At 37.6% G+C, this 14,824-nt stretch overlaps 1 protein-coding gene and 1 pseudogene across 3 annotated transcripts in view; one reads left to right on the forward strand and one right to left on the reverse strand.

The window, feature by feature from the left end:
- Nucleotides 1–14,824, forward strand: part of LHFPL3 (LHFPL tetraspan subfamily member 3) — a 533,100-nt gene that overhangs the window by 118,279 nt on the left and 399,997 nt on the right. The window lies entirely within an intron of this gene.
- On the reverse strand, nt 7,526–7,643 carry LOC120591907 (uncharacterized; annotated as a pseudogene).

Genomic DNA, 14,824 nt, shown 5'->3' on the forward strand with positions numbered 1-14,824 from the left:
TATCTTGCCAGCCTAAACTCATATGGGAACATCTCATTGGCAATTGCATTCAGAACCCTGGATGCTAGGGAGTCTAGAAATGCAATCCTCTCTAAGACTGGGGTGAGAATAGAAGCTAAGTGCCAATAGCTTCAGCTTGGGAGGCTGGCTGGCTTATATTGCCAGATCATCTTGAAGTTTTCAGAAACAAAGGGAGAAAATATGACTTCAAGTTATAAAGAACCAATAAAATAGATGCATCATTTGCACCCTTGCAAGTGAGAGCAAAGATGAGAAGATCTGCTCTCAGACTGAGAGTTGTACAGGCATGTTTCAGCATAGAATAGTTTCTATGGAGAATGACAAATTCTCCAAAGTAGAAAGTACTTGTGGAAACATTTTCCTACCTTTAACCATTGAGGGGCTCCCCAGGTAATACAACTTTGATCCATTTAGCTCTCCTGTGATTCATTCAATAGGAGACTCCAATTTAACAAGCGCACAGCAAACCTTTGCCCTGTTTGGATCCAGGGCATATGGATGGTTTGATCCAGCTTGTGGTCGTTGAAGTAAATGAAGTGAGCACTGACAGCTTCAGAGTTGATGGATTTATTTCTGAAATGGCTGCTGCAGATTATTACAAGTGCAGTCTGGAAACAGGAAAGCAGTGTCACTCAGGGGTAAAAGCAGACCTTGTTCTATTTCCAGCCCATCAGAAACGTATTTTGTATAGTAGAAAAAGGACAGGGGTTTTTTAACCCCTGCCACCTTTTGCGGCATGACCCACGAAATGAGCATATCTGATGATGCAGCTTTAAAGCACTTTGTAGTGGTAATCATTTTGTGAATACTTCCTGGTAAGCATTAATAGGGACTGGCACTAAACTGGATTGTGTTTGTATCTTTTTCTCTTAGTAAAAGTTTCCTCCCTCAAATAAATAACTCATTAACTATTTAACTATTCTTATTCTTAATAGTATTTACCAAGTTTAGCTAACTCATAGAACTTGGTATAAATCTTCTTCAAAGGGTGTCCATGTGCCTCAGGTAACTAACTTTAAATTTGCATTTCCCATCAGTTTTCCTGCTTATCCTCACTTGAATTTAGTTCTTGGAGATCTCCAGGATTCATGATGGTTCCTCCTCCTAAATTACCTTTAACAGTGATAGAACTCTGTTCCCTAATCGTAAGCATTAAATTTTGTTTCTGCTTTTATAGGAGCACCTTAAAAATGATCATCAGAGAATCTTAAATCAGCTTGAATCGATGTAGCCTATTTTTTTTTGTTGGTTAAATAACAGTGACATTTCTTACCCCCCAGATCATGAATGAAGTATAATTACTGTCCTAAATGTGAAACAAATTATATATTAATATCTATCTTTAACCTAACATGTCTCTAAGCACAGTTATAGCATGATTATAGAAAAGTGTAAGGAAGTAGGAGGTGCATTTAAAATGCCACACTCTAGAATGCCCAAATCCCAGCTAAGGGTGCTTGCTATATGGAGCTCGTATTAGATTAGAGTATGCATTGCCTTGAGCTTCATTCTGAAAAAATAATAATAATAATAAGGGAACAAAAATAACCAAAAAAATTTATAGAGAGATTTTAAACAGAGGTTGAAAAAAAGACCAGCTGGGAGATATTGAGAGAAGAAAATGGATATTGTTGGGGGCTTTACCATTTCGTTCTTAGTATCTGGCCCCATATTTTTAAAAATAAGAAAAGAAGAAATAATCTATTAGAGTGGCCTGTTTCTAGCCAGAACTGGCTATTATTGGTGATTCCATTCTACTTTTATTTCACAGACAGGGTTAATCTCTATTCATCCTCTTATTTTTAATAACTACTCATTCTTTGTGAACCTATGTCTCTCATGTAGTCCCATTCATGTAACATATTGTGTGTAAGACAGGATTTTAAAGCATTTGTGATATCTCAATTCCTATTAAACTCAGCTAAGACGGAGCATCTCATCTTCACAACCATTTCCATGTTTGGCCTGGGAAGAGTACCAGCGTGTTACATTTAGCCAACACTTTTAGTGCTCCCTCTGTGCAACCATAAACAGCTCTACATATATTAATTCGCTGAACTCTGATGACAACTCTATTGCTCCCTGTTGTAGAAATGAGGAAACTGAGGGACAAAGAGCACAGGGAACTTGACCAATGTCACATACCTAATGAGTCCAAAGTTGAAATCTGTACACAGGAACACTGGCCCTGGAGTCCATGTCCTTAACCTCTTTGCCTCTCCAACACAACCACAGGCACAAATGCTTGTGATGGTCTTTTCATCGATGTTTTCTCTTCACAGCAATTCCTCCATCTCTTCCCTTTCATTCCATCTCTCATTTCCATAAGCTGGATTCTGGTAGGACCTTTTCTGTGCAGCTTACATTTCACATTCAGGACACTGCCTTTCCACCAGTTCCTAGCCCAGCTCACACCTTTCCACCCTTTGCCTTGTTGAAGCTTTCTCAGTTTCCTGGGAGTCCAAGAAATCTCAGCTTTTCTATGAAAACACCCCTCACCAATAAGAAAACAGTTTCTCTTTGTAATCATGGAACTCTCATAATTTTCTCATTCATCATATTCCTGATTATGATCATTTGGCTATATGCAATAAGACAATTCAATATTTCTTCCCATAGGGTATGCTCATTTACTTTTAGTATATTTTCTGTGTTTGCGTTAATGTTCTCTTAGACCCTAGATGTCAGGAACAGTACGTGTAATTCAATTCAAAGCATCCCATGGAGTATTCTTTTTTTCCCCCCTCTTTAATTCCCACCCACTTCCACCCCTGACCTATGGATGTTGCCATTTCCCCTTAAGGACTGGATCTCTGAAGGTGAGGCGTCTCCTCCCACACGCTCACTGTGTGCACGGGTGGGTGCGGGGGAGCTGACACACCTGGGGTATGGTCTGTGGCTCCGCCCGGGGTATGGTCTGTGTCTCCACCTGGACCATGAACCTAGGACCTTCTGCGAGTAAAGCAGACATGCTAACCACTACACTATGGAGCCACCCCCACCATGGAGTATTCTTAATAAATATCTTTGATGGTGATGATAATGGTGATGGTGACAATTTTCAGTTGCAGGTTGAGAATATGATGTTTTGCTGTTGCTGTTGCAACAAAGTGAAATGACTTCCTTCTTGTTATCCTGTTCTCTCCCCTCCCCCCATCATTGTGACCATGTGCTTATAGTGCACCAGCTACAGTTCTGATATACATTATTTCGTTTAATCCTCATCACCAATATGAGGTGGATATCATCACTCTTATCTTACACATGAGGAGACAGATGTTTAGGTAGCTTGCTTGAGTTCATATATGACAATGCCAGGATTTAAATCCAAGATATTACAAGATACTACAAGACCTCAAAGTCTGTAGTCTTGACAATTTCTATTTTCAGTTTATAGAAAACTTTATGAACCTCAGATAAAAGGTTCTCTATTGCATGACCTTGTGCAAGTTACATAACCACTCTTATTTTTCCTGGCAACATTTTATTGTAGTGAGTAGAATCAGAAAGCTGCATAATACAGTTTCACATTTAGTACTTTCCATTTGATTTATACCTTGAAATTGAATTATAATAACAATGTCCATAGATATTATGAGAAATCTTACACTGAAGTTAATCTTACACTGAAATCTTACAGATCATTAATACACTGACCAAATATTTTAATGTAAAATTTTTATTACTTAAAGTTTGTAATGTATTCTATTGTAGTCACTATGAGCAAAACAAGATACATACTTCATGCATGCCACTGATGAATTTTATATGCTTTTAAGAAGAAAAAATGAGTGATAGATAGAAGCTCCATTTTAAAGAATCCAGTTTTAGTTTCTATCAAATGGGTAATATGAAATACTGTCCTCAAAAGCTACTTCATTCTATTTGTAATGGCCTTTAAATACATTTGCTTTGTACAATATTAGAAAATACAGGCAAGCAAAAATAAAAATAAAATAAAACGTCATGTTTCTACAAGTCAGAGATCATCACTGTAGCATTCTCCTGCATGTTTTTCTGGATGTCTTTGTATGCACATATGTGTATGAATATTCATAAATATATATATTTTAATTAATCAAAATGTTATTATAACCACTTATGTAATTTTTTTAATCAATGATTTCCTTTTTATTTAGGTAAAATTTCACCTCATCTAAATCAAATCCATATTAATATTTCCCAACAGACCCAGTATTTTTCTATATATTGGTTTTGTTCAAACCAACATCATTATATTTAGTAATTATCCTTTAAGTCTCTTATAATTTAACACAGTTCCTTTTTTATATGACAGTGGCTTATTTAAAAAATGCAATTTCGTTGTAAAAATGTCACAATCCAATCCTTGATTGAAGATTTTAAAACTGATCAGGATAAAATTTAATGAGGAATTATAGGATCTTCCTTCATTAGACCCTCCAAGAGACTGATAACAAATATTAATGATACTAATAAAAGAGATTCCTAATTTCAAAGAGCTGTAATTTAGAAGAAATTAAAATTTTATTATTTGTGGAACTAGATGCAGTAAAATGGAGAACTGTTTTCAAACCAATGGCTCAGAATTATACTGACACATTTTGTGAAATATAAATGTTACAAACACATTGTCACTGGTGGGAACAACTACCACAACCCTGTAGGGAATAAATGGTTCTTTTGGTTTTAGTTTTACAACCTGTTCAAATGTTTGTGGGGTTTTTTTTTGTATAATTTATGGTTGGATTTTTCTAAAATTTTCTCTTAATGAAAATAAAGATTTTCTTCATGCAGATTCTTCCAAGTTGAACTTCTCAGTGGAATACTTACATGTTCTACAGTGCTTTACTTGTATCTACTACAGAATGAATAGCAAATGGCAGGCAGGTCATCATAAAAGCTTTAATACAAATAGGGTAATTCTTATAATCTTCCTACCTCATCAACTGCTTCCACAATTTGCCAAGAAAATAGGTAGTCAGTGCTAACTTTGTGCCTGTCTATGCATATGTTGTGGCAAAAAACTTGGACTCTGGAGTCTGATTTTATTTAAATCTCTTCTCTACTGTATGACCTTAGGCAAATTATATAACTACTCTCTGCCTCATTTCCGCTGGTTGTTATCTCATGGGGTTCTTGTGGAGATTAGATGAAATACCTATTTAGAATAGTGCCTGGCATATAGTAAGCACTAAATAAATCTCAGAGTAAATTTGTTTTAAAAACTAGATTTGACAAATGGCATCTGAAGGCACTTCTCTGAAAAAAATGTTTCTCGATATTCACCCTTCACTAAGAGAAACAAGAAAAATAAAAAATAAAACATTTGTTTGGAGAAAGGTATTTGTAAGCTGCATGATGCACATATCCTCCTTATCCCACCTAGACACACACACACACACACACACACACACACACACAGTGTATATTTTTGTCCACAAGCTCACCACTCTGCTCTCTGCTCTCAAACCTGACACTATCAGGGGCAGGACAACATTCCAAGCTGGGAGGTATCTGCGATCTGCTCAGCAGAGTAGTTGTGTAAAGTAAATACTAAGACCTCTTGCTTCTACCCCAGTTCACTCTAGTGAAAGGAAATCATTCCAGTCAAATATAGCTTGTCCCCTACCTTCTGGAAGGCACAAATATAAGTCATCTCTGGAAAGTTAGAATTTGATCTGATTCTAAAGGTCTACTCTGAGATTCAGTACAATTCAGGTGGACACATATTTGAGTGTTTATTATGAGAAGGTAGTATACTAGGGCTAAGGTAAATAAAAGGATTAAGAACTTATTCTTGACTTCAAAGATCCTGTAGTTCCAGAATAGGAGATATAATAGCAGAATGAAATATATGCTGAGAAGACATAAACAAGGGTCTTGGAGAGGCTTTATTTTCTGTTGCAGAGAGAAAAAAGTTCTTCTTACTAGAGAACATGGAAGAATCACATGACAAGATAAAACAATAAAAAAGATAAAGGCATAGGGGTCTAAAATTAGTATGTGGCGTATTCGGGAATTGTGGGATGTCTGAAGCACTGGGTATTGAGGGAAAAGGCTAGGAATATAAACTGGGACCAAATCACGAAGGGTGCAGAATCCTTTCAGGGAAGATTGAACTTCATGTTCTATGCTAAAAGAGCCACTTAACATTATTACGATGAGAAGAGACATAATACGGTCAGTTTAACAATATTCTTCTCTGGGATTTCTACCTGCTATATAGAACACCCCTCATAAGCTATAAACTTGCTCTCATTAAGTTCTTAGTATGGACAGTGAAACCATTATTTCTAATAATATCTAAATATTATTTCCTAGTTTTTATTCTCTGTCATGGGAGTAGTGGTAATCAATAGAGACTTATGGGAATAATGGTGCAGATAGAAATTCAAAAAGACATGACCCATTATTGTCAAAGAAAACTGCCAAATATTTTTGTTAACCATCCCCTACATCTGTCCTGGTGATTTTAATTTTTTAATGAAACTAGAATTCTTCTGACTTGGAGATACCACACAAGAGATATAAAATAGCAAAATAATATGACAGAATGGTCCTGGTAAAAGGATTGGGAAACTAGATTTCAGACGATGTTAATTGTTGATATTGTTCCTGATTTTTGTCACCCCTTAAGTATTATAAGACCCAAACATTGGAGGAAATGGGAGTATATCAGTATATAAATGACATCTACTGAAAGCCTGAAATGACTCCTTAGCACCCTCTTCTTTTTATTACTAAATTAAAAAAAGAAAAAGAAAGGAAATGTTTTGGAGGAATTATTTTGACTAAAATCTTTGTATTAAATCAGTTAAAAACAAATATAATCCATAGGAGAACACATCTGGAGCAATATTAACTACTTTAAGGCTGGAAAGGAACCGTTCGATAAATTGCTCTCAAACATTTCACTGTGATCCTGGTCTCTAAGACATAATTCCTTATAGGTAGTTTCATTCATTTATTAATTCACTTGATATATATTTATCAGGTGTTAGCTTTATGCCAAGCACTGTGCTAGGCAATAGGTATAAAGTGATGAGCAAATCCAGTGTGGTCTCTGCTGTCATGGATCTTGTCATTAAGAGAAGATAAACATTAATCAAATAATCACACAAATGAGTGGACAATTATGAACACGGTGATATATTTTTTAAAAAAGAAATGCTATCTTAACATAAGCATTAACAAAGGAAACTATATGCCTTAGAGTGCTTCACTGAGGAAATGACACTTTACTGAGATTTGAAGGACGACCAGAAATTAGCCAGATGAGGACAGAGAAAGGAAAGCTTTCCAGACATAAATAGCTTGTGAAAAGGACTAGGGGCTGGTCCATGTTGAACCCTATCTAGTAGCAAATAATTACAGAAATCTTCAAAGCTGTCTCTGTTTTTCTTAAATGAAGGAAAGATTAGAAGAGTAAGCACTAAAATGTTAAATATGAGTGCTTTGTATATACTTTTACCTTTCTGTTTTTATTCTTTTTTATAATGAAAACATAATTTTTTTTTTTTTACTCCTACAGCACCTGTCTTCCTAGGTGGTCTCCCATCCAAGTACTAACCAGGCCCAACCCTGCTTAGCTTCCGAGATCAGACAAGATTGGGCGTGTTCGGGGTAGCATGGCCGTAGACTGAAAATATAATATTTTTATTTAAAGTTAAAAGTTATAAAAAAAAAACCTCATGAATCAAAAAGGACTTTTATTGGATTGATAGTTTCATAGGGGCCCTTTTATGAAGCTCTGTTATCTTAATAAAACTCTTGATCAGTTAAGAAATTATTTCAATTTTCACAGAATTTCCTGGCATTGGAAGATATGTGGTCTGCTAGTTTCTGGGCTTCAGTCACCAAAGATTCTTGATAGTCATAGCCTCTGAATGAGTAAGAGCAAATATCATGGACTTTGGGGACTCTTGAGCCGGTTTTGGTGTTTGCTTCCTTAGTTTTTTCTCTTCTCTCCACTGCTCCGCTCACTTACAGAGAGTCTTAATGAGGCATGGAGTCCTCCAGAGGGAAAAACGGCAATAGGGTGGGGGTGGAGAACAACCAAGGCACTTCAGCTCATCCTGATCCATTGCTGGCCAGTGGTTCACCCTTTTACTTGTTCTTGTATTTACCCGTGTCCCTGGTATAATGATCCTGAGGAGCAGGAATTTCATGTTCTCTGACTGCTACTTTTAAGTGTGCTCTGTGCATTCTGTCCCTGAATCTTAAATCTTTTTCTTAAGTAATAAATATTTAAAGGCTATTAATAAAGGAGCCTTTGCAAGTTTCAGGCACTCCTTGGTATGTTGCTGCACAATTAGCTCTTAACTATTAGTCTTAACTCTAATGCACAAATAAAGTGCTCCCTGGGAGCAGAAAGAATGTCCTGTGGAGATAGTACTGACTGAGGGTGGGGTGGTAACAGGACAACATTGCCCCAGAACCAAATTAGGAGACCACACACTTGTGCTGTAGTGGGAGATTTCCCTCTGCTGCTGAGTAGAACCACTCCCAAGGAAATCTGCCTTGACTGAAGTCTGCACTATGCTGGGATTGGCTGAGGCTGGGATTGGCTGTTGGCTCTTGCTCACATGGTCGGAAAGGACTTCACGCTGAAAGAAACCTTCAAGAGTTCATATAGGACCCTTATCTGAAGAGAGAGAAAACAGTGGGCTTAGTTTACTTAAATCTAGTCACCATGTGTCTGTCACAGTTTTCATTAAGGAGTTATTTTCCTCTGGCACTTAATTCTCTGAGGGATCCCCATAGGGGCTCTTAAGTATGCTAGTTCTGTACCATCCCTGAACTAACACAAGATGTTGAGAGGACATACAGGGAACTTCTTCCACTTTTGCTAACATTAAACAGCCCCAAGGGAGAAATTTGATCAGCTCCCAGACTTCCCATGTCTGCCAAATTTGCAAGATTTTTGAGCTCTCACTGCCTCAGCATCTGTTTTCTACTCCCAACTGCCATAGTTGGTGTCTATATACACACATAGAGTAATGTTTCCTGTTTGTGTAGCAGCTTATTATTTTCTAGAAATTTCTTGTTGATCATCTCGTTTGTTCTCACAATTAATCTGTAAGGTTGGCAAAATAGATTTCATTATTTTCATATGCAGAACAGAAAACGGAAACTAAGATGAAGGTTATAATGTTTAAATAGTATTTACCCATCACTCTTATACTAAACAGTTTTTTGAAATATTTCATCATGGATTCAAGTATGGAGAGAAGAAAGCCTTGCATAGTAGGTAAATCAAGGTCTTGGAAGAAGATAGGCCCTAACAGGAATCTTGATGTTGTGGGACCTAATCATTCAACCTCTCTGAGTCTCTCTTCTTAACTGTAAAATAGGAATAGTGATTCTACCTCCCAGAATTGTTGTTGAGATAAAATGAGATTACATATGCAAGTCATTTAGTTCAGTACCTGATGCATAGCTGATGCTCAACAAACGACACCCCCCACACACTTTCCAAAAGGAAAAAAGTGGAATGATGCTTAAATTAATACCTAGTTGTGACCAGCTAGTTGCAGGCAGCTCTGCCTAACTACACATGAAAATTATAGAGAAAATGCCTTTTTATGAAATGGAAAATGTATTTCGAATAGAAAGGAGAATAAACAACTTTACTTGAACAATTGGAGTGGATTATTCTGAGAATATTTCAAGGATATGTAATTGTGAGGCTTGAACATTATTTATTCCCAGTTGCCAAGTCAAGAGTTGCCTCTTTATACAGCTATTATAAGCTGTTTTGAACCACTTCATTAAGTATCTCTGAAAAAAATAAATTATGGAACATATCCTACTGTTGTTCTATACACAGAGTGTTCCCTCACCCTGGGTTCCCCCCACACAAAACTACTTGCAGATCTCTGACACACCTGGATACTTCTTGCCTCTATGCCTTTGCTTATGCTGCTTTCTCTGCCTGGGGGGCTTTCCTCTCCCTTTTGTATACATCTCCCTATAATAGCATAGGGACCCTGTCAGATTCATCTAGTGCTCAATGCTGTGCCTGATACCTAGCAAAACTTGGTATTTAGTGAAAGAATGAGTGAGTGAATGAATGTTGATGGTTTATATTTCAGACAAGAGAGTCAAAAGAATATTTTATTTTCAGTGCTCCTTAAATTACAGACATAGACTACTCACACAAAAAGGAAAAGTGGTAATTCAGAACCCAGAGACCAAATTCGGTTCATTTTGTGGGCATCAGTGGTACAGAAAGGAGAGTCCCTGGGCAGAGTTCTTGTTATTTGAGAAAAAAGTTCTGAGCTCCGGTCACTTGTGCTTTCTTCTATAAAGCATAGATGCCATCACTGAGGAACAGTGGGAAAAGGGCATGGGAAGTCTCATGGGTACAGAAGGAGATGGAAAAGGAACTATGGTTGGAGATTGGAAATCAGAAAAAAAATGACATGAGAGCTGGTGAGGAATCCAGTGTGTTCGTAAAAATACTCTGAGAATATCACTGTGCATAAGGGGAAGTTGAAATTTTTAAATGTCTCTTAAATACATGATTTATGGCACCTCACTCCAAGCATTTTTGAGTGTTAATAAAAGCTATTCCTTATAAAAAAATACTTCTTTTAGAAAGGATATAGGCTCAAGGACTAAGCGGTTGACCTAGGATACATTACTGTGTGGTAACACATATTGGTGCCCTGGCCACGTCTGTAACCATGCACCCATCTGTCTCTCCCACTCCTAGAGTATTGGCTGCTATGGGCTCACACTTGTAACTTTCACTGGAAGATTACCCTATTGGAGAGCAATTGCCCTGCCTGAGTGATTATTGCCTCTCTCCTCTCAGGGGTGGTCTGCAGCTGACTGATTAACACAGGAGTACAAAAGCTCAGGTCCTTTTCCTCAAGGTGAAAGAATTCTGTAGTGATTTCCATCCACACTAAAGAATTCCCCAGGGGCTAATGCTGAGCTTAGATTTCAGTTGAACCACATCCTTGCTTTTTCTTCTTCCCCTGTCATCTTCCTTCACTTTCTTACAAGTTTGTCTCTTGAGAACACTCCCTCAATAAATCACTTGCGAAATTATTTGGCTCAGGCTCTGCTTCTAGGGACCCAATCTGGTGGTCTGGAAGCCTTCTCATGGAGCCAGACCTTCCTAATTAAGGGGTTCCAGAGGGTTGCTGTCAATCATGTTTTTACCCTGGTGGAGCCTCTTTGAAGCCACTCTTCTCAGCCTGATTAGATGTCTTGTAAGTGGGGTAGTTAGCAAAGTTCTTCTTTAAGCTGGGTCTCTTCTTTTAGACTCATGTGTTTACACTCCTATGACTCTCTCCCTGCTTCAATGTGAGTAGTAGGCAGAGTGAGTCAGTTATTTGTCACAAACGGGGCTAAAAGAAGAGACTGCCTTTCTGAGATTTGCTTTTCTTGTTATTTCTTCTGCCTCCCACCTCCTTGAACCCTAAAACAGCAATTGCTTGCATCTCATGAACATTTAATAGACTTAGAACCCAAAAGGCAGCTGGCAAGTTGCCTAGTGTGCCATATGCCACCTTTTCTGACTCCAGGTGTTCTCCCTCTTGACTGGCAGCTCACAGGCTGGCTGTAGTCCAGTCTGAGGAAAAGAAATCTGGGAAGATATGTTTAACATATTTCTTCATAAAGCCAAGTTTCCATCTGGGTTTTAGTTTGTTGGACAGTGTTTGTTATCTACCCATATGGAAATGTACACAGAATTACAGGAAGTATGTTGGATATACTTTATACCCTGATGATGTAGACACATGTGGAACCACATGGAGATACTCTCAACCTCGGTTTTGCAGAGTTTGAAGTCATCACATTATTGAGGTATTGACTCCAAAATAGATGGGAGTCATTAAATTCTGTGAAAATATGCTCAATGCAATAAAAACAAATGTTTGGGGACCACTTCACCAACTGATAAGAGAACAGCCATTGGTTCTGACTCAGTCCTGACTTGTTTTTTGAGACTGATTCTGTTCCTTCAGATGCCCTTCTAGTTCTAAAGTGGATTGAAAACAATCGCCAGCAAGTGGTAATACTTACTTAATTGTTGATAAACTGTTTTTGAGTTCTGAGATTAAACAGGAAAGGTATATATCAACATGACTATAACTCTAATTCACCATTTTATAAATTTTATGTTAGTCATGATTTTCTTTCTTAACCAAAGAGCAAGGTTTTAAAATTAATGATATACAGATTTTAAAAGTTATTTTTACTGTTTGTCTCAAGAAAAAAGGTATATCATGTAAAGGAGATGTAAAAGCAAATATGTGAGTGAGAAACTCTTGACACATTTTGAAATATTTATAGCTCTTCCAAGTTACTTAGTAAAAATTCTTAAACTTGTATTTTAGACATACAGTCATTTTATATAAGATACTGATTCAAATAAATGACCATTTGGCTTATATGTCAACTTTATTGAAAGGCTTTTATATAGTATCCTTGAGGTATTCAAATCTTATTTATCATAATAGGCCTAGCGATTAGAATTTTTCATTCCTTTTCCTCTCCTTCAATGATTTGCAGTCCTTTAAGTTCTTATGTCTTTTATTAAAAAAACTTTTCTCATTGTGCTGTGATTGCAGCCCACTTTTTCTTCCATCTGATTTCAAATAGTGATGCCGGCTCTGAAAGATCAAGGGAAGCTGGACTAGCAATCAGGCAGTGACACACCCCAAACCATAGGGAGTCTCAAGGCGCACTCCCCACCTTACTTACCTCATGCTCACATAGAGACACTTTCCATCCTTTTCCCTCCTTCACTACATCTCTCCGAGTATGGACATTCCTGCTCTAAAATGCTAGGGGCGGAGCATGATGGGGAGGGGCAAGGGGGAAGGCAAAGGCTCTGGGTTCCACGGGGAGTGTGCTCCTGCTGATCTTTTTGGCTTCTCAATTCCTTTTGAACTTACACTCTTAAAGTCTCTCTTCTCTCCCTAGGCAGGTGAGGCAAAGGAATTAAGGGACCTCACACAGAATAGGGTTAGGGGTTCTCCAGAGATGAAAATGGAGTGATGAGCAGGGGAAGGAAGGCCTAATGAGCTCGTTTTTTTTCTTTACATATTATTCACACATATTTTTAATAGGTAATTCATCCATGTGATATAAACATTATGAGGTATATAAAATTATACAGTGGAAACTGTCTTTCATATCTTATTCCTATCCTCTCAGTTCCTGGGCATGATGTTGACTTTTGTACTAAGAGAAAGAGATATTTTATCACGCAAAGGCAGTATTCCTTAATTCTCATTGTATAGAGTGTTCTTTAAAAAAATAAATAAATAAAATGTTAGTGATATGTTTTTATTTTTATTTTTGGAACTACTGGTATGGTGAATTATATTAATGTAACTCTAAATTTTGAACCATCCTTTGGTCATTATTCCTTAATGTACTGTTGAATTCTATTTACTAGTATTTTATTTAGTACTTTTACATTGACATTCATAAGTAATATTGACATATAGTTTGGGAAAATTTTTGTCCATTCTTTATCATCTTTTGATATTAATATTCTTCTTACAACATAAAAAAATTTGTAAGTGTTCCTTTGATTGTATTTCCCCGGAACAATTTAAATAGCATTGTAGTAATGTTCCTTTTAAAGAATTAGTAGGATTTTCCTGTGGAGGCATCTTGGTCTGCTTTTTAGGAATGAGAGAGATCCCTTTGATAGCTTTCATCTATGTAAATTAGCCACTAGATTTTCTATCACTTTTTTTAAAAATTGGAGGCAGGGAAGGCCATACTACATGCAATCTGCGATTCACAAACTTGAGACTTTCTTCCTCTTGGCTGCCACCAAGACAGGCTACTTCCTGCAAGTATGGCTTGTCTCCAGGATTTATCATGTCCGTTTTCCTTTGCCTCTCTGAACTAAACTGGATCAGCTCACTTCCGTTTCTGCTTCCTTCTGTTGCATGCAAGATCCCCTTGGGAACGGGACTCTTCCTCAGAAAAACGTATTTTTGTTATTCCTTTCTGAGACCTCCCAAAGCTGAATTCTTGCCATAGAAATCTTTGCTTGGCTCCTCCCCAGTTTCCCCCATGCAGCTTCTGAATGAACCTGATTACTTTTGGCAACCCCTACAAACATTTTAGTTTCTTCTCCAAAAATTGAGTATGCTTTTGAATGATTTTCTAGAGGAGAAAGGGAAAATGCTATGTCCACATCGAAATTCCTTGATGAATTTTGAATTCTTTAAGGAGCAATGCTCTTTTAATTAGTTCACTTTTCCTTAGAGAATGGTAAGATCTTCAGTGTAAAAAGGCCAAGAAGGCAGTCACACTGCTTTTCACCTGGTCTACTTGAGTTTGGTTTCCTGGGATTTTTCACTGTAGGGGAATAACTGCACAATCTCTCTCTCTCTCACCTTCAGAGCCTAAGAATTTGGAAGGCCCAAGACCTGAATTATACCTATCCATTCTCCCTTAGGGAGGGTGGGTGTCAGATGGTCAAGGGCTGAGAAAAAGTCCAGCTGACCATGAGAGGAGGTCCAGCTGACCAGGCAATATTGGGCATTTTGACATATGGCAACAGACCACAAGTATAGTTCAGGTAGGAATGAGGTGTCAGGGAGCCCCAACCTCAGAGACACAGCGTGTAGGGAGTCCAGAGCATGCAATAAAGTTCTAGGCAGGCAGCAAAGTCTATCAGCATTTAGTAGGATATAGACTCTGCACTGAGAGTGAGTAGAGATTGGCAAAAGGCAGATTCCAATTCTTGGGAGACTGGGGCTTTAGGCAAAGTAAACAGAGCTGTGTAACCTGTTCTGGCTTCAGGGGCATGCAACCTATATAGTCACAGTATCCCATA

The sequence above is a fragment of the Pteropus medius genome, unplaced genomic scaffold (genome assembly GCF_902729225.1).
Source record: "Pteropus medius unplaced genomic scaffold, Ma_sr-lr_union100, whole genome shotgun sequence".
In the NCBI taxonomy this organism is placed as follows: Eukaryota; Metazoa; Chordata; class Mammalia; order Chiroptera; family Pteropodidae; genus Pteropus; species Pteropus medius.